We start from the raw sequence: 20390 nt of genomic DNA, 5'->3' as shown, positions 1-20390 counted from the left end.
ACATATTGTTTTCATTTTTGAAAATGTATTAAAACACAATTAAACCTATATAAATTTGGTATCACCAAAAAAAGATTCATGATTCCAAATATGGCAGAATAAATTCCTAAATCAATAACCCATCTCCAAAAAAGCAGTACATAACTTGTAATATTTGTAACGTTCACCCACAGCTAGATTCTCTGGTACCAGAGTGCCTGGCTTGTAGTGCGTCCTAGCGCCAGAGTCGTGTTGCAAGTGGCTTCATCCAGGTGAACAGGCCTTGTCCAAGCCTGTCAGAGCAAGCATGGGGATGCAAGAAGAGGGGAAGGCCGCAATGGAATGAATGTTTCCCCCTAGGGCTCCGTTAGGATCACATTTATTAAAGTGTTTGTGCCCGTATTGTGTCGCGACTCCACTATGTCCACCGCACCACAAAATCCTGCACATAAAGGAGCTTCCTGGTGCAGAGTTGGACTGTGCACCACAATTATTACTGCATTATAATTCAACAGAATTTTGTTGCATGCTCTATGTTAAAGGTGCACCAAAGAAAAGGTTGGTTCACATTTCTCGAACAATGCAAAGGGCACCAAATTAATGAATATTGTGTGCCACTTTTGATTAATCTGACTCGACAGGCAAAATGCACACGGTCTCTTTATTCATCAGACGATCCAAACCCAGCAGTGGATAACAGGCTGAGGTAAAGAGCTTCTTCCTGTAGCATCCACTCAGCGTTGTTTGGTTGGATCTTTAGTCTGGAAAATGATCTAAGCAGTCCTGTAGCTTGGGGCTGAAACCTGAGAGCCTCTAGTTTGGAAGAGGGTAGCCCTCTGAATGGAGACAGCAGCTGCCGGCTGACTGTCTCTGCAGACTCACTGATGCATACAGATATAAAGATTCAGCTGAAAATCCCTTAAGCCTTGTGAGGAGCTTCTGCAACAACCCTGCCAATGCATACGGTGGGTAGTTGTCGCAAATAGCTACCTCTCCAGCCAGCCAGCCCCAGCAAATATCCCCATCCGGTCCATAGCCGAGCCGTGTGTGGCTTGTTAAATTACCAAGGGGGAAAATTAACCTGCATAGGGTTAGAAGTGTTGCAAATCGTGCCCTCTCCTTGTCAGGAACTGCCTGATGAGCCTGTGCAACTCACTCAGAAGCTACTGTCGGGTAAACTTAGTAATTGCAGCTTGAAACTACTGCCTGGGAGAGCAAGAATTAACATATCAATTGTCTGTAACAATGATATGATGTGTTCTAATTGTAAAGCAAGCGGGAAGCTTATTGGAGAATGCTACCACCTCACCAATGGATTATAAAAACCTTGTGGACGGGAGCACAGGTCTTTTTGCACATGTTCTTTAGTCTAAGCAGAAGCAGAGGAGATTGCAACACCTACATATGCTGCAGCAGCCACTGACCTCCAGGAAGCAGAAGTGTCTCAGGCCAGCCGCCTTACACCTGAAGCAAGTCAGAAGACTAAGCCCCTGAGCAGAGATCAACTGTCCGGACTCAAATCCATCTACCAGCAAAGCATGAAGCTACTACCAGGCTATGAGCAACCCTTCCTGTGGACCAGCTATCTCATACCAGCTTTCTGGCTGCTGAATCTACTGTTGATGTTAGGGTGTTGCCTTCTGTTCCAGTTCAAATAAAGAACCATGAGTTGATTTGCGCCTCCATGTGATCCCTGGTTTCGGCTGCTTCACCTTTATGGGCTCCCCACCCTCCATCACCAAAGGATTCCCATATACACCTCAGGGGTTGCCCCATGGAGAAACCTCTTTTATCAGCCTCTCCCTCTACTTTTCTTGCACACACCACATGCTGGAGACCTGCCAGGCTGTAGGCCCGTCCTCCAGTCCCAATACCAAGCACCGTGGCCATAGCGTGCCCTGGGCCCCGGCAGTCTACAATGAAGAAAACTAGGTTCAGGTGGGCAATGTTGCACATCCTTATATAAACTTTTTCAGGATTTCATCCAGGTATACTACGGTAACTAACCAATGACTAGCTCAGACCATGAGCACTCTCCATAACCCTTTACACCACAGGTTGTGAAAGGGCTTAACAATAACTACTGAACTAGTAGCTCTAGGCTGCATTCACATCTTGCTTTTGCATTTTATTTAGAAATGTAATGGGCAGGGCAAGGCAAGATAGCATATGCAGCTCCATTGAAACATCAGTAATTAGCACAAAGTGTTTTGCATTGTTTACATTATTTTCATTCTAATAAACAACTGGGAAAGTTTTAATCACGTGGTATAGGTGTCACAATGTTGCATCTAAAATCGAATTGAAATTTCCATCACATCTGTACCTTTCAAAATAATATCCGAAAAATTAACTGACTTTCTATGGACCCTTTAAAGGAAACCTACCATTTGATTTGATGCATTATGAAGCAAACATACCTTGAGAATGTTGTAGCTACACTGATGCAGAATTATATCTTGTTATAATCATATTTTGCTGAAAAAACAATTATAAAATGATGAAATGATGATAATGAAGCTCTGTCGCTTCTGTGCCTGGCTCGGTGCTTTTGCTTTCACATTAGTTATGCACTGCACCAGAGGATGAAGCAATCACTGTTCTCCCTGCCAGGCAGAATAATCAATTGCTGCACCATCCCCCAGCTGCTGTGTATGAGTGATCCAGCTCAAGTTGATTAGGCCTGTCTTGGCTGTTCAGAAAGCTTGTGTGTAATGTGTGTAATGTGGATCCAGCTTTCCCAAGGTCCTGGATTTTACAATAGTTTTTTCAGCCAAACCACTCAGCACAGGGATTGAACAAGATATAATCCTGCATCAGTATAGATACAGCATTCTCAATGTATGTTTGGTTCATAATGAAATCAAATGGTAGACTTTCTTTAAGTAAATCTTAGATTCATCCAATTATTGTTGATGTATTCCAAAAATGAGATAGCCTTCATCTCTGTTCCTCCTCACACCAGGAGCAGGTCGTGCATACCACCTGTACAGCAAACAGAAACTTCTTCTGCCATGTAGATATTAGCCAGTAACAGGAAGCATTTACCCCACATGGCCGCTCTCCATTTTTGTAAAAAAAAGCTATCATCAAAAGAAAAATAAAATTTTAACAGGAATTCTACCAATTCTACCTTAAAAAAGATGTTGAATATGTATCAGCATCAACAAAGGGTAAAATATTCCCACTGTTCAAGGTCTGCGAGACCTTGTAATTTATGTCCTCTATATGAGTGATTTCCATGCACTCTTGTTATGTTATATTATTCTTGCACTACTGTATTATTTATAACAATGAGGATTGTTGATTGTGGTCGGCATTTAGGAAAGGTTTGGAAGGGTTAAGTCTGGCCAACACATCCCCAGTGTAAGTAAGCAGGCAGCATGTGGCGGCATGTGGTTCCATAAACACAGTTTACTGTCTCTTTTTTTTAGACTGATTTTACTATACCCTGAAATGTCTGAGTTTTTATGTCCTTAGAAGCACTGCAACATTCAAGCTTCTATTCTAGTCCTGTAAATAGTTTTTACTCCTACTATTAATGCATTTTTCATCCTTGTGGCGTTAACTAAAACAATTTGAGTTTCTGTCAAATTGTTTCTATAAGTTTATTATAGTACATATTTCTGATTACAGATTTAGATTAAAAAGGAAGATTTGTTTACTCGTGTCCTTGTTTGACCAGTCGATGCTGGGAGGTATGAAGCTCATTCACTCACAGAATATATCATTCGGTGTTCCCTATCCTGGTGTTTACCAAAGCAACAAAACCTAAAACTATATCTTGTGCAGTAGTAGACTCATAGGCTGTTAGTAGTTCTGGTGTTTTTATTGTAGGATATTAGTTATAAAAATGAAAAAAAAAAGTTAATAAAGAATAATACAATTTAAGTAATTTTTGTCATGATTCTTTATAGCATGTATTGCTATACACAACACATGCCCCCTGCTAAAGGGGTAATTCAGCTAGACGTTCCTGTGTAGTATCTGCATATAATACATCTATATAAGATCCCTGTTGTATATACATTGTATCTGCGTCCGTATGCACCCGACATGTTGTCCATATTTTATCACCTGTTTTTTCACGTCCTAAAAATTACTATGGTTGTCCACAAAATTTCTAGCCACAGGTAACACCACTAGGAAGGTTTCCTTAACAACAATTAAAAAAGGCCATCTATTTTTATTGCAGACCCACTGACTCCCATGGAAGTCCATGATCCGCGTGTGAAAATAAAATAGTGCATAGTGTGATTTGTTTCACACATACTACAAGTCAGTGAAAGACAATGGACAAGTGAATAGACACATCAGAAACAATGGGTCATTTTTCTATCTGTGAATATCATGGATAGCACAGATCTTGGGATATATCACTGATTCCTCCTCATACTACCTCTTGTGTGGATACAAGGGTGTCAGTAAAGAGTCAAAGGGGTTTTTCGTGTTAATGTTATTGATGATTTTTTTTTGTCAGAATTGGTTATCAATGTCAGATTGGTGTGGATCAAACATTCCTAACCCCATCTGCCTTTTTCAACTGCTTACAGTGCCTAGAAGCAACACAAAGAACCAGTGCAGTCACCGTGGCGAGTCACGAAACCCATTCCGAAGGATACTGTATTTTTCGGACTATAAGGCACACCGGAGTATAAGGCACACCATCAATAAATGCCTGCTAAAACATCTAGGTTCAGAGGTCGCACTAACATTTTTCCCAAAGGGTAAAAATACTCCTCTTACTATTTTTGAGGAGTATTTTTAGTTGAGGAGGAGTATGAAAATTTTGGTAATACATATAACTAAATAATATATAATAGCTGTATATAATGTTAATAGACGCTATTTATAAAAAAAAAATCATCTGTCTGCTCACCGCGCACAACACATACACACACTCGCACACTCCCTCCCTCCCACACCGCACACTCCCTCCCTCCCTCCCACACCGCACACTCCCTCCCTCCCTCCCACACCGCACACTCCCTCCCTCCCTCCCACAGCACACACTCCCTCCCTCCCTCGCACAGTGCACACTCCCTCCCTCCCTCGCACAGCGCACACTCCCTCCCTCCCTCGCACAGCGCACACTCCCTCCCTCCCTCGCACAGTGCACACTCCCTCCCTCCCACACCGCACACTCCCTCCCTCCCTCCCACACCGCACACTCCCTCCCACACCGCACACTCCCTCCCTCCCTCCCACAGCGCACACTCCCTCCCTCGCACAGCGCACACTCCGTTCCTCCCTCGCACAGCGCACACTCACTCCCTCCCTCGCACACCGCACACTCCCTCCCTCCCTCGCACAGTGCACACTCCCTCCCACAGCGCACACTCCCTCCCTCGCACAGTGCACACTCCCTCCCTCCCTCGCACAGCGCACACTCCCTCCCTCCCGCGCACACTCACTCCCTCCCTCGCACAGCGCACACTCACTCCCTCCCTCGTACAGCGCACACTCCCTCCCTCCCTTGCACAGCGCACACTCCCTCCCTTGCACAGCGCACACTCTCTCCCTCCCTCGCACAGCGCACACTCACTCCCTCCCTCGCACAGCGCACACTTACTCCCTCCCTCGCACAGCGCACACTCCCTCTCTCCCTTGCACAGTGCGCACTCACTCCCTCGCACAGCGCACACTCACTCCCTCCCTCGCACAGCGCACACTCCCTCCCTCCCTCGCACAGCGCACACTCCCTCCCTCCCTCGCACAGCGCACACTCACTCCCTCCCTCGCACAGCGCACACTCCCTCCCTCCCTCGCACAGTGCACACTCCCTCCCACAGCGCACACTCCCTCCCTCCCTCGCACAGCGCACACTCCCTCCCTCGCACAGCGCACACTCACTCCCTCCCTCGCACAGCGCACACTCCCTCTCTCCCTCGCACAGTGCGCACTCACTACCTCGCACAGCGCACACTCACTCCCTCCCTCGCACAGTGCGCACTCCCTCTCTCCCTCGCACAGTGCGCACTCACTCCCTCGCACAGCGCACACTCACTCCCTCCCTCGCACAGTGCACACTCAATCATTCCCGCGCACACTCACACAGCGCACACACACACAGCAGCCTCACACAGCACATAGCACATACACCACACACTCACCACACACTCACCACACACAGCACTGCACACTCACACAGCGCACGGTACACACTCACACAGCGCACGGTACACACTCACAGAGCACAGCATTCACTCACTCCCTCGCACACTCACACACAGCAGCCTCACACAGCACATAGCACACACACCACACACTCACCACACACAGCACTGCACACACTCACACAGCGCATGGTACACACTCACACAGCGCACGGTACACACTCACACAGCGCACGGTACACACTCACACAGCGCACGGTACACACTCATAGTGCACAGCACACACTCACACAGCGCTGAGCACACACACACACACCACACACACACACCACACACACACACCACACAGCGCATGGCACACACTCTCACAGCCCACAGCACACACTCACACAGCGCACAGCATTCACTCATTCCCTCGCACAGCACACACTCACAGTGCATAGCACACACTCACCACACACTCACACAGTGCAGAGCACACACACCACACACACTCAAACAGCGCATGGCACACTCACACAGCGCATGGCACACTCACAGTGCACAGCATTCACTCACTCACTCACTCACTCGCACAGCACACACTCACAGCACCTGGCAGACACACGCAGCACACACTCACCCAGCGCATACACAGAGTGCAGTGTACCCCCGGCCGCGGCTCACACTCACCCGGCACTTCTCTCAGGTCCCGCCGCGATCACATAACCGCTGGCCGCTGCTGCGGGCATTGAGACCTGGAGCAGCAGCATCGTGGGGTCGGCGCTCACAAATCCCACACATCTATGCATCCTGCTGAGCGGCCCGGCGCGCGCTGTGATCGCTACTGACATTCCCCTCCTTTGCAGTGTGCGCTGTGCCGCTCCGCCTGCGCGCTACACGGAATAATTGCCAAGCGTATCTTTACGCATGGCAATTATTTCAGGGGGTAATGGCGCCTCATCACGCGTCTATGACGCGTGGTGAGGAGTTAATGCGACCTCTGTCTAGGTTCATATATAAGGCGCACCGGATTATCAGGCGCACCTGATTATAAGGATGAATGACCAGCAGGTGGCAGACCTGTGCACAGTTCAAGGCAGCTGTTGTCTGTAACTATGGGTCATATATAAGGCGCACTGGACTGTAAGGCGCACATTTGATTTCTGAGAAAATCAAAGGATTTTTAGTGCGCCTTATAGTCTGAAAAATACGGTAAGTTGTGGATACTAGTAACCTAGTAAATCCCTTTTAGGTTTGTTCCAGTGTCATCAATGCATATGCAAGACCTAAACATAATAATGTGATTCTATGGTTACCTTAGCACTGACATATACCTAACACAATACAGTAGAATATAATATATAATAAATTATAATATGGCTGGTTTGAATGGCAGTGTGGGGCCAAATGCTCCTGGGAGGCCCTTGGTCACACAAACTGTCCGCCAAGTTTAATATCACCGAACAGAACTTTGCTCCCATGCAAAATTTGTACCAATGTGCAAATAAATTATGCATTGCCATAGGCTTCAATTCTGAGTTTCACTACAATTGAGATAACAACGGTAAAACGCTCTATCATAATAATAATTCTTTATTTATATAGCGCACACAGATTACGCAGCGCTGCACAAAGCATGTCATGGGTCCCTGTCCCCATGGGGCTCACAATCTAAACAACCTACCAGTATGTTTTGGAGTGTGGTAGGAAACCGGAGGACATGGAGAAAACCATGCAAACACGGAGAGAACATACAAACTCTTTGCAGATGTTGACCTGGGTGGGATTCAAACCCAGGACCCCAGCGCTGCAAGGCAGAAGTGCTACTCACTCAGCCACCGTGCCGCCCTATCAAATACCATATACAGTATGCGTGCCGAACATGACATAGATGAGCAAAAAAGATCTAAACTGTCTTAAATCTACCTTCAAAATCAAGCATGATAAACCAGGGACCCTTACTCATAGATTCAGGCACCGTGACTGTGGCAATGTTCTTATATTCGTTTTCCATGGTGTGGTGATAAAGATCCAAATTATGAGAGGGAGGCACCCTCCCCTCTGAAATTCATTTACTCCTCTGACACCAGGCCAGGAGGCTGGGGCAATAATACCAGTTCATCCAAGAACCAGAAATGAATAGCCTGTTGATGAGATTCTATCTACATCCCTTAACAAGGTAAGCAGAAGGTGATGGCCTACAAATCTGAGGTCACCTTTATAAATCCCCATCTTGCTTTATAGGTCAACGAAATATGTGGCATAATTCATATTCAGCCTCATACTTTTCCCTAATAATTCCATCCAGGTCACTGTTGTTACTGTATTGAAGGCCACGGGATAGCTTCATAGCAAAAGGGAGCATTTACATAATTGCCAAAATATTAATACTAATATTATAATTAATATGTATCCATGCAGAACCTTATGTGAGCAGAGATGAAAGTAAAACTAGGTTTGTAGGATGCCCGCATGGCAAGATGTCTGTATATGAAGAGCTGAGACATACAGGTAAACAAAGTCATAAAATAAACATATACAAAGCCTTCTTTGTGTCATCACAGGCAGGGAAGGGGGGGGGGGCAATGGATGTTGGATACAAGTTTGATACAAATTGTCATTCTTTGGGGATCCCTAGTGGTTAAATCGATCATGTATTTCTGCTTCCCCAGGCACCAGATTTATAGCGTCACATTATGCAGTAAGTTCTGTTTTTTATCCCTTTTATTTTACCAAACAGTTCTTTTTGCATTTTATGTATATGTCTGTTATTTTATCTTTAACTTTTACATTATATAACTTTGTTTGTAAGCACTTTCCCTTTTGATATTAAAACTTCAATTTAGTAAGAGCCTTCTTATGTTCTAACGATTAGCTAAATTGATTGCTTAATCAAGTGTATTATTGTATTTGGGCATATTCTATTCAAGGTGCCTCATCAGCCTGAGTGGTGGCAGCTAAAATCATGGTCTGGAGGGCAGAGAGCTGTCAGGGGATAGTCTAGCATGACCTGACAGGCTCCCTTAATTCTATGGCAGTCACAACCCTATCTTACATAGATACATATAAAGGCAAAATCTGTATTAAAAGGACCATAAACATCATCCTTACAGAGCCCCTAACACAGATATAAACTCAGTCTTACAGGGGCGTTCCAGTTTTCATTATTTGATTTACTGGATTAGATAATAGAATATCAAACACTTTTCTTATCTACATATATTTACATTATTTTCTACTGTCTAAAAAAACAAAACAAATGGTAGCGTTAAGTTTCTGTCAGGATCAGTGGATCCTCTGGACCACCGCGGGAGATGGAACTAGCCGACACCTGGGACCGGAGTCTAAGTGGCACCGGGTTGGACTTGCTGCGGTAGGATACTACCAGGTCGTTCCACAAGTGCGACTAGCCCACAGTGGCAGCTGAGGTCGAGGTACCTTAGCAGGAGACAGTCTCGGAGTCAAATCCAGGCTCAGGGTCAAGGCAGGCAGCAGAGGTGCAAGGTCAAGTCCAAATCCGGGGTCAGCAACGAGAGGTCTAAGCAGGCGGGAACGGAACACAGGAACGCAGGAATACACAGGAAGGCAGGAATAATCACCAGGAAGCTTTCTCTCAGGCTGTAAGGCGCAAAGATCCGGCAGGGCTTGCAGGAAGAGGCAGGCTTATGTAGTATTGGGCAATATGGCCAGCGCCAATTAATGGCGTGCTGGCCCTTAAAATCTGGAGAAGCTGCCACGCACCCTAGCAGACGGGGACGCGCCCGCACAGTAGAGGAGAGTGAGCCAGGAGCCGGGACGGGTGAGATGCGCTGGCAGGGGCAGAGGAGCACGGGTGAGCCCGCGACCCGCGATGTGGGTCGCGAGACCACCCGTGACAGTTTCAGTCCTATGAATGCATAAAAATAAACATAGCGTCAGTCGTATCATCCTGGCATTCACATGGCTCCTCTGAACTGCATTACAAATGACTGGTCCATGGGCCGTACCATTTTGTTTACAGTAACCCAATGGTCCCAATTAATATTTAGTGTAATGTAGTAGGAAAAAATGAGGTGGACTTGAAAAAGTGTAACCACTTTTCTTACAAGTTTCTTTTTACAGTTTTTCTTTTGTGATAACCAGACATGTACTGTATTCTGCAAGTGTTTTTTTTTTCATGCTGCCCGGAAAATTTACTGCTTTTCCCTTTCAGTTTCTTTCACCCTTGTCCAGCTTTTATCGAAAATTCATGGCTGCTAAATTGTTTCAACTAACTCATCTCTTGTAGAAAAGTGGAAACATTTGTCTATTACTGGAACCTAAAATATCTGCTTCCTGTATGTTTTTCATTTTAAAAAAAATCCACGAAATTGTGAAGGGTGTTCATTCAGTGAATGTGCCGGGAAGAAGTCTGTCCAGTATAGGTTTGCTGGGCTAGAGGAGGGGAGCTTTATTTTCATTTTAGGTCTTCCCAGAAAAGAATTTTCTCATTTGTATGCTAATTCTGTTCATAAAGTGCTTGCAGTGATGAAACATATCATCAATGTATCAAGATATTTTTGTATACTGACTGTAAACATAGACCTGTTTTCTAGGAAATGAAAAGTATCATCAAAGAGTGTCCTGGTGCGTCAGCCTTAATTTACTCCAGCCAGGACTAACATACAAAGTTTTTATCAAAACCAGAGAAAAAAAACCAAGAAAACAGGAGGATGACAGTGTGTGAAGCTGATCACATATGGGGGTGAAGATGGAGATATCATTTCCTACAGACAATAACGCAGCAATGCTGGCGGCAGACGTTGTTATTACTTGTGGTTTTGATTCTCTTTTTGCCAGTAACATTAAAAATAGAATTTACATCTTGAGAACTTTGGATAGTTTGGGCACTTTTTCACAGTATCCAGACACTTTAGGGCACTTAAGTATAAGTATTAAAACTTTTTTTATACTTTTTTTCTACAGTGCTAATTTATTTCATATATGCAATATGGGCAAATGAGACATTGATATAAGAGTTATTTCTACTAGTCATTTGTCTTCATGACACTACCAAGGAAAAGTGGTTTGTGAGCAAGGAAAAATCTACTTTGTAACTGTCTACTTTCAGACTAGGGTAGTGAGATCATCTAAAACTAAAATATTATTGTTAGGGTGTGGCTCAACAATGACATAATTCTCACCTCATTGACTTTCCCACAGTTTGATTGGCTAATATAAGGTCTAGAGCCTACTCTCTATAAAATACACATATGTGTCATTCCAGGAAAATAAGCAACACAACTATGTACTAACATTAATATAATGCTGCATATAATGTATAAAACATCAAATAAACATAAATTCTCTTTTGCGACTCATTTACCTTTCTACTATAGCCACTGCTGGAAAATGTTACTGAGTTTTACAATGTATGTTCACGCATAATCTATAGATTAACCACATTTTGCCAAGTATTTAAAGGAAATCTACCATCAAAATCAAGCACGATAAAACCAGGTACACTTAATTATAGATCCAGGCACTTTGACCTTGGTAATCTTCTTATATTTGGTATCCATGGCCTCCATCCTTCAAAACTCAACTTTTAAAATTATGCTATTGAGCCTGAAGGGCTCCTTGGGGTGTTACCAGAGTCCCTCCATGTTGTAGCTTCACAGGTTACACTGTCTCACCCTCCTTCTCTGCTCCCTCAGCTCTTCACCAATCCCTCTGCCTGATGTAATTACACTGTAGCACAGGAAGTTTCACTACACAGTAAGAGGGGGAAGTGCTCCTTAAACACTGTATCAGCCTGTGTATCATCAGCATGGAGGGGCTCTGGTAACACACAAGGAGCCCTTCAGGCTCATTAACATAAGTTAAAAAAGTTGATTTTAAAAAGGAGGCCATGGATAACAAATATAATAAAATTAGCACAGTCACAGTGCCTGGATCTATAAGTAGTGTCCCTGGTTCACCCTTGCTTTATTTTGATGTTAGATTTTTTTTAATAGGGTTGTCAATTTTTTATGTGTCCTCCATATACTGTACTTGCCAGAAACCTAAAAAAGCAGCTCCTACAACTCATTGGGCCAGATATATTAAACTGGCTGCGCCGATTTTCTGTCTGACTTTTCACTATAAATGTCAGGACTGGGAGTCTGTGGACCCACGGGAGATGGTACTAGCCGACCTGGGACCAGAGTCTAAGTGGCACCCGGTTTTCACCAGAGCCCTCCGCAGGATGGACTTGCTGCGGCGGGATACCACCAGGACGTTCCATAGGTGCGACTAGCCCGCGGTGGCTGCCAAGGTAGTAACACAGGAGACAGTCTGTACCCGGAGTGGTAGCAGGAGAATAGCAGTGGAAGGCACACTAGGACTCACGTCAGGAATCGCAGGAGCTGGCACACAGGAACGCAGAACCACAGGAACGGACTGGCAACCAGGAACACAGGAACACAGGAACGGAATGGCACACAAGAACGCAGGAACGGACTGGTACACAGGAACGCAGGAACGGACTGGCACACAGGAATCACAGGAACGCAGGAATCACAGGAGAGCTTTCTCTTCAGGAAGTTTGAAGATCCGGCAAGGGTAACAGGAAGAGGCTGGAATTTAAATCAGGCCAGCACCAATTATCCCGAGCCGCGGGAGCAGCGGAGATCGCCACTGGAGCCAGGGGAGGTAAGTGGTCCCGGCCACCAGAGGTACGCGGGGAGCCACGGGTGCGCCCGCGATCCAAGACAGGGATTGCGGGAGCACCCATGACAATAAAGAAAGTTATTGAAGCTTGCACATGTATTTATAAAGTGTCTGCTCCAGTTTTGCCTTGAGGCTGCACTGTTCTGACAAGACAAAAAAAAAGGCAACTAAAGGGGCGTGTTAGTGCTTTGTACAGTAGAAGTTTGCAACACATTTAATACGGCGACTTGACAGAATTGTGTTGCACACTGTGTGGGTCATTTACCAAGGGGCCGCGTTTTTACGCCCGTTACCTGAATTTTACCGTTTTGCGCCAATTTTCCCTTAATTGCCCCAGGATTTTGGCGCACGCGAACGGATTGTGGCTCATTGGCGCCGGTATGCACGCGATGGATATCGGGGGGGGCGTTGGAAAACCTGTTTGATTCGGAGAAACCGCAGTATTTTTTTTTTTTTAAATGTGTCGCTTGACACGCACTTACCTGCACCCGGCTGGCTTGGTGAACTTCAGTGAACTCTGACGGAATTCACCGCAGCAGCGACACCTAGTGGACATCGAGGGAACTACCTTAGTGAAGACCCTAATCCTCCACAGAGAACGCGCCGCTGGATCACGAATGGACCGGGTAAGTAAATCTGCCCCTGTATGTTTAGGTGCACCCAAAAAAAGATGGTGCACACTTCCAGAGCACTGCAGGGTACACAACATAATTGAAGAGCAGTAATCAGTAATCTGGCGCACCCTGCAGACTCTTGAGGCAAACTTCCCTTAGTGCTTACTGACAAATTGTGCTAGCATTGGCTGATTTGCAAAGTTTCGCTGACTACCTCTATGCTGGAAGTAACCTACAAAACACATGGTTGCAACATTTTTCTTAACAATCACTCCGGTCTAAACATATGTCACCCGAAGTTAAAACTGGATTGTTTATTTACCGGAAAACATGTTGATTATGTATAGTTAATGATATGTCAATATAATGAACATATAATTTTCAGGAACGGAATGAAACCACTGTTGTGATTGGACACAACAGGAAATGAGATTTACACTGTACCCGTACAGTAAAGATTGACACAGTTTAACTTGAGCAGACATACAACACCACATCCTCAACTATGGTTTGTGTTTCCTCTTCTTTTATTACATATGATAGCAGGCTATATTTTTATGAACCAAAAAAGTTCACTTGTGGAATTTGTTGACAACAAAGTGAGTATTGGGCCTCAGCTGCTGAGATGTTATAAAACGGTGAAATATTGTTGCACACAAATGTTTCGTTATTGTTTAGGACAGTTTAATATGCAGTTTTGTCATATGTAGTATATTAAGTATTTTTGTATTTATTAAAAGGGAGTCTACCAGCATCCAAATCACCTAACAAGGAGGAACAGAATTGTAGAACAGTTTATGAGCATTGCAGACTACCCTTTTTTCCATCTTTCAGCAAGAATTAACTTTATACAAAAATATAATTTATGTACCGTATACTCGGGTATAAGCTGACCCCTTTAATTTTAACACAAAAACTCGGAAAACCTATTGACTCGCATATAAGCCAAGGGTGGGAAATGCATTGGTCACAGCATCCCCAGTATATAGCCAGCAAGCCCCCTGTAGTATATAGCCTGCAAGCCCCTTTTAGTATATAGCCTGCAAGCCCCCTTTAGTATATAGCCTGCTGGCCCCTTTAGCATATAGCCTGCCAGCCCCCTCCTGTACTATATAGCCTGCCAGCTCCTTAGTATATAGCCTGCCAGCCCCCTGTAGTATAAAGCCTGTAGCTCCCGCCCCCCCCCCCCCCAGGATATAGCCTGCAGCCCCTGGCCCCAATATAATGCCTGTAGGAAAAAACAAAACAAACAAACAACTTCCGATGCCCCCTGGCAGATCCTCTTTTAAACAGCGATGCTTCTAAACAGTGCTGTCCATCGCAGGCACCATGACATCAGTCGCCCAATGACATTCTACTATGTGCACAGGCATGGGCACAAAATATGATATCAGCGGAACCAGTTCTCAGGGAATCTTCAAATATTAAAAATAACGGTCTGTCTATCAAGGTCCATCGTTCATGCAGTACCCGGGGGTGTATGCCCTCTGGGCCCGGTGATTTATCTATCTTAGTGATTGCGAGGCAGCGCCGTACTGCCGACTGGGTTAAACTGTTGACATTCCAAAGAGAATTTACATCACTCCTCACTGTGTCTTCCACCAGGGGATTTTCCTAGGTAAAGACAGTCGAGAAGGCGACATTCAGTAGATTGGCCCTTTCCTCATCTCCTTCCACCATGACCTCCATGTTATTCCTCAGAGGGCCCCACTCTCCGTTTTCAGTTTCTTATCATTATCAGATAAAGTACTTGTTTTCAATAAAATTTTGAAATGTATATTTTATTGTATCTCTTATTAATATCATGGTGGTATATGCTTGTTCTATAGGTGTTTATAAGTAAGAAGAGCTTATAGGCTTTGGTAACAAACAAACTCTTCCTTTCATGACAAGTGCTATTTCCCTCTGGTTTATAATAACCTACATTTTACTGAGATGTTTTGCATTTACTGAGATCACGCAGAGGCATTGGCAGCAGGGTACCAAAGCCACATGTTGTGGCATGCCATGAACCCCTTGCCCTGGGCAGTAGGTCAAGTTTCTCCCATTCCTGACCTGAAGAATCTGCAGCCTGGTCTTAAATAGTAATACCTGTTATAAAAAAAAATAAAACAGGAAGCTAAATAGACAGCTTGTGCTTTGCTTGTTTTTAACAAATATAAATACTGTATTATGTACTTTTACTTCCAAATTGACCTGGCTTATGGTATGAAGAATTCATGACATCATTGACATAAACAGAGGTGTAGCATGAACCTTTGCTGCCCCAGTGAAAAATCTATAAAAGAGCATTACAGCGCATAAACAAAATATATAGAGAGAGAAAAAGTTGCTTCCGCTTCCCCTCCCTGTCAATATAAATTTGCACATATTGGTGGTACACACCATTAAGTACTACCTTATCTAACATATCAACTGGAGTCTACTACCATTGTACACAGATCAAAGACCGTATTAATTATAATAAAAGTTGATGCTTCATTGATGACTAGTAATTCCCCATCACTTTCTTTGTTATGGAGTCATACTTTACATAGGCCATATGTCAACGTGTAACCTGCATTGAACCGCAGGTCACTCTGCCTATATGGATGTTCAGAATCTTTAAAGTCGCTCAAAATGGCTCTAGTAAATAGCCATTAGGATTTAATAAATCTAATATAGGCTCCATCTTCAGGTCCGGGGAACTCCCTTTAAATGAAAGATAGACATAAGGCCCCAATAGTGAATGTTGTATATAGTCAATGGGGGTCATTTACTAAGGGTCCGATTCGCGTTTTTCCCGACGGGTTACCCGATTATCTCCGATTTGCGCCGATTTTCCCTGAATTGCCCCGGGATTTTGGAGCACACGAACGGATTGTGGTGCATCAGCGCCGCCATGCACGCGGCGGAAATTAGTGAATCTCGGCCGGACCCGAATCCTCTGCTGAGAACGTGCCGCTGGATCGCGAATGAACCAGGTAAGTAAATCTGCCCCAATGTGTAATTTGCCTTACTTGTGTTTCACATTCACATATTTTTTCTTGGCATCTCTATCATGTCCCTGGAAGAAAACTCCAGCAGGATAGACCCCTATACCCAGGTTGATGTTTCATGTTATAAACTGGCTTTCATAGATACACTGTGTGCATAATATTGTATATGACTTTCTTACATTGCGATAAGCCGTTATTGCATTATAGCCTTGCTTGATTTGTCTTGAGGTTAAAAGGAATCCCTTTAGTATAAAAGTTGTATTGTCAAGTAAAATTCGGGGTTAACAAATAATTACAAGTTCTAAAGATTGGTGTGATGGCAACACTGTTCTGGGGTCTTTGCGGACCTGTCTGAACTTTAAATACAACTGTACAACTGTGTTCAAGTTAATTTCTATCACATTATCTATATGCCCAAGTAGACGGTTGTGTGAAGTAAAAAGCAATGTTGGTGGCAGTGGAGTCCTTAGTGCTAGCAATTCGGCAACATGACACTTATCAAGCCACTTATCAAGGCATAACCACAGGAGAAAGAAAAGAAATGAAGATTGCATCAGACTATATGTTGGTAAGGAGTTCTATCAGCTTAAAATGTTGTCACACTGTAAAGTACCTAGGTGTACCCCACGTTCCAATTAATTCAAATGATATTTATCTCTGATTTTCCTAAATGGTCGATGCAAAAGACAGTCACTACAATAAAAGCCATCACCCATTAGAGTATTAATCAAATTTTATTGAACAAACCTCCCAATGATAACAGTATAGTCTTCAAAATTTAAAAAAAACTGTCATCTAATGTAACCACAGATACAGGTGCATATGTTATTAACTGAGTTGTCCATGTGGTCTCTCTATGTAGGGGAGACAACACTGGAATTTAAAACTAGGTTTAATCAGCATAGACATACCATTCGTGCAAAGAGAAAGGACCTTCATTTTTTTGAAGCAGGTCACTCTGAAAAACACCTTAGGTTCCGACTAATTGGCCGTAAACCATTGCCATAGAGGGGAGGCGATAGGGAACGGATTCTCAAAAAAACAGAATTACAATGGATCTTCACCTTGTATACGTTTAAACCTAAGGGTCTTAACATTGATTTTAAATTAAGTGGAATATGAGGTTGTTGGGTTCGTGATATTCATGTTTTGTCAGAGGGTTGGCTCCTCGCCATCAGTATGTAGGTGCAAGTGATACAGTGTACTACTTTTATAACATCCACTTACATTTTTTTTTTCTGTTTTTACAGATAAAAGGAATTCTGTGAAGCTAGTACATGAACAACCACCAAGAGGCTTAAAATTTTGCTGTTCGATAAGCATACGTATTGGGATTTGAATCATGTTCATAAGAGAGGCATTGTGTATTTTTATTATTTTTAGGCATTTTTATGCTTTATGTACAGGAGCAGTGTGTGTAAGTGCCTTAATAGGATCTCTGTTGGTTATGACAATGGAGGTACCATGGACACTCCTTTGGTGTTTTGGTCTCCCCCTTTTCATATAGGGAGGTATTCCAATCACCACATACGAGCTCCAAGTGATGCACGTAGTGGCTGTGGGCATTGCTAGCCCTGTTGCCTCTTCTGCAATGTATATATATATATATATATATATATATAGTTTATATGAGCTTCCTTTCACAATAGCGAGCTTATGATGTTCCAATTAGGATTGTATTGGCGACATTATATGGCGATCAATCGCCAGTTGCCGAACTAAATGCATACCGTTTTGAAGAGCTGCAGTCATTGGTCTCTGTTGTTGTTTATATATGATGTCATGGGTTGCTTTGACGACCGGTGTTGCTATGGTTGCCGGGACGCATGCGCACATATCTATATGATACAGAAATAAATAATAAAATATCTGGGAAAGATGGAAAATGTAACATACAAAATATGGAGGAGCCACTAATACGGCATACTCCCGTATCCGCCACGACGTCAATACACGACTCGAGTTTCGCCGGTAACGGCTTCTTCCGAAGAAGCCATTACCGGCGAAACTCGAGTCGGGTATTGACGCCGAACGTGCACCACAATCTATTCTTAAGGCCTGTTTTTTAATCTACTTTTGTGAGTATAATATTAAAACATTTTCTTCACTAAATAGAAGCTCTGCTGCACTATTTTTTCCGTATCCCTTTCTTTCCTATACGGACCACTACGGAGTAAAGCGGAACCAAAAGCGCTGCGATTGAGTTTCCATCTGGAGGAAATAGTAACTCACACAGCCGCCCGCTGCATACCGCAAGTGGAAACATGGGATCCACGTGAACATCGCAGAGCCAGCGACACATGGAGAACCTGATGATCTTACCTTTTTATTGCATCGCTTACCAGATTTAAGGTACTGTCCCACATCTACATTGAATACCTATTTTTTGGTGGGATGTAAGTTTGTGGCGCATGTGAATTGGCGCACGGACTAAAAAGTTTAGAACTCCCTAGACCAGCTTTTAGCTGATCTCTTTTTGCACCACAAAATGCACCAAAAACATGTTGGAAAAATAGAAGTGCCAGAAAACTGGTGGATTGCACCCCCAAAAACAAGACGAGATTGGCAAAAAAACCCACAAATGGCAATTATGGTAATGGCATAAATTCATGGGGAAAAAAACACTGCCAGTTTTCTGTTTAAAAGGCCATAATAAATGCCCCCCAATATCTCTGCATATTTCTTAGGGAGGTTTTATTTATGGTCAGAAATGCCATCAACATTGAAAGATGGACAGAATACCCCCTGCCTCCATGTCACAGTGGAGGAATATGATAAATACTGTTTATACTTCTAATGTATAGTGTATAAAAATAGAGGATTCCCAGATTAATTCTATATGATTTGGGATGGTTGATGTCCAGGCCCCTTAACTTTGTATTCTGTTGTAACATTCCATGGCTCTCTATCTACAGCTCTCTCAAGCGTTTTAATTTTCATTGTATTCTTTGGTACTCAATCCACAACTTGTCTAAATCATATTTATGACTTGCCTTCTATTATGTGTACATTTTCACTTGTGTTGAAAGCTCCTGTTATTTTTGTGAGTTTATGTGAATTTTGTGTTTTGTCAATGTGCAGAATGGACGACCTCTTGCAACATCTTTGTGACCTTTGTCCTGTCTTCCACGACTGTAACTGTATTAAGGCGTGATACTTTGAAACCCAGGTATGTTTGTTTCTTTACCGTTATGTTCTCTTTTCTCTTGTGTCTGATGACTTTAATGTTTAAAAAAATAAACATTTTCAGTTTCTCTAATATGGTCTCTGTTTCTTTAACGTTGAAGTCTTAACTACCCCCTAATATACTGCTTACAGGGTTTTGGAGTTTTTGTGAAAATATTGCATAAAACTGTGGACATAACAAATATCATATACTAACCTTCTAAGCTCGGAAACATTCTTGATGACATCAATAGGGCAATGTTGAATGTAACCTCAGTATGGACGGTCCACCACTAGATCAATACTTGTAATAAGATTGTGGAGAGTTAATAAATAACTTTATAGACATATTAGTCATTGTGTTAATAGAAAAACATACTTCCTGCCAAAATTATAACCTAACAACTTATAAGTCTGAGAGGTGCATAGAATAAGCTTTGGTGTTTGGGACTTTTCCTGTCTGGTAGGTAAAGTAGCTTTGTGACAGCTCATGACGTCAACCCTTTAAAGAACACCTACCATCATATTTACTGATGGTAGATGTACCAAACTTACTTTCTCATTATGTCTCCGAGTGGATGGCAATCACTTTTCGTATGTCCGAGAACAAAATGAATCTATTTAAAAAGACTTGATAAAAAATGTATAAATAAGCAGGAAGCACTCCAGCTTCCATCACCATAGCGCCCCTTGGCTGTGCCACCTGATAATATATGCACTCAACCCCCTTGTGTTGATTGCACCCCATCCTTGCCCATCGGTCGTGACGTCTGCTGATTGGCGGGCGGAAGTTGGCTGCAATGAACACAGAGGGGGGCATGCAGAAGTACATAAGACGGAGAGCCTCCCGCTTATTTGGATATTTTTATAGTCTTTTTTTAAGAGAA

General features: G+C 43.4%; 1 long non-coding RNA gene across 1 annotated transcript; it reads right to left on the bottom strand.

Annotated features, from left to right (window-relative positions):
* Nucleotides 1-15155: 15155 nt before the first annotated feature.
* Nucleotides 15156-19792, bottom strand: LOC140102200 (uncharacterized). The gene is made up of 3 exons (XR_011850116.1): nucleotides 19721-19792; nucleotides 18069-18176; nucleotides 15156-15451 (listed from the first exon to the last, which is right to left on the bottom strand). It is a non-coding gene; the product is annotated as an uncharacterized lncRNA (long non-coding RNA).
* Nucleotides 19793-20390: the final 598 nt, after the last annotated feature.

This window comes from Engystomops pustulosus, chromosome 1 (genome assembly GCF_040894005.1).
Source record: "Engystomops pustulosus chromosome 1, aEngPut4.maternal, whole genome shotgun sequence".
NCBI lineage: Eukaryota > Metazoa > Chordata > Amphibia > Anura > Leptodactylidae > Engystomops > Engystomops pustulosus.
This window is presented reverse-complemented; position numbering and strand designations above follow the sequence as displayed.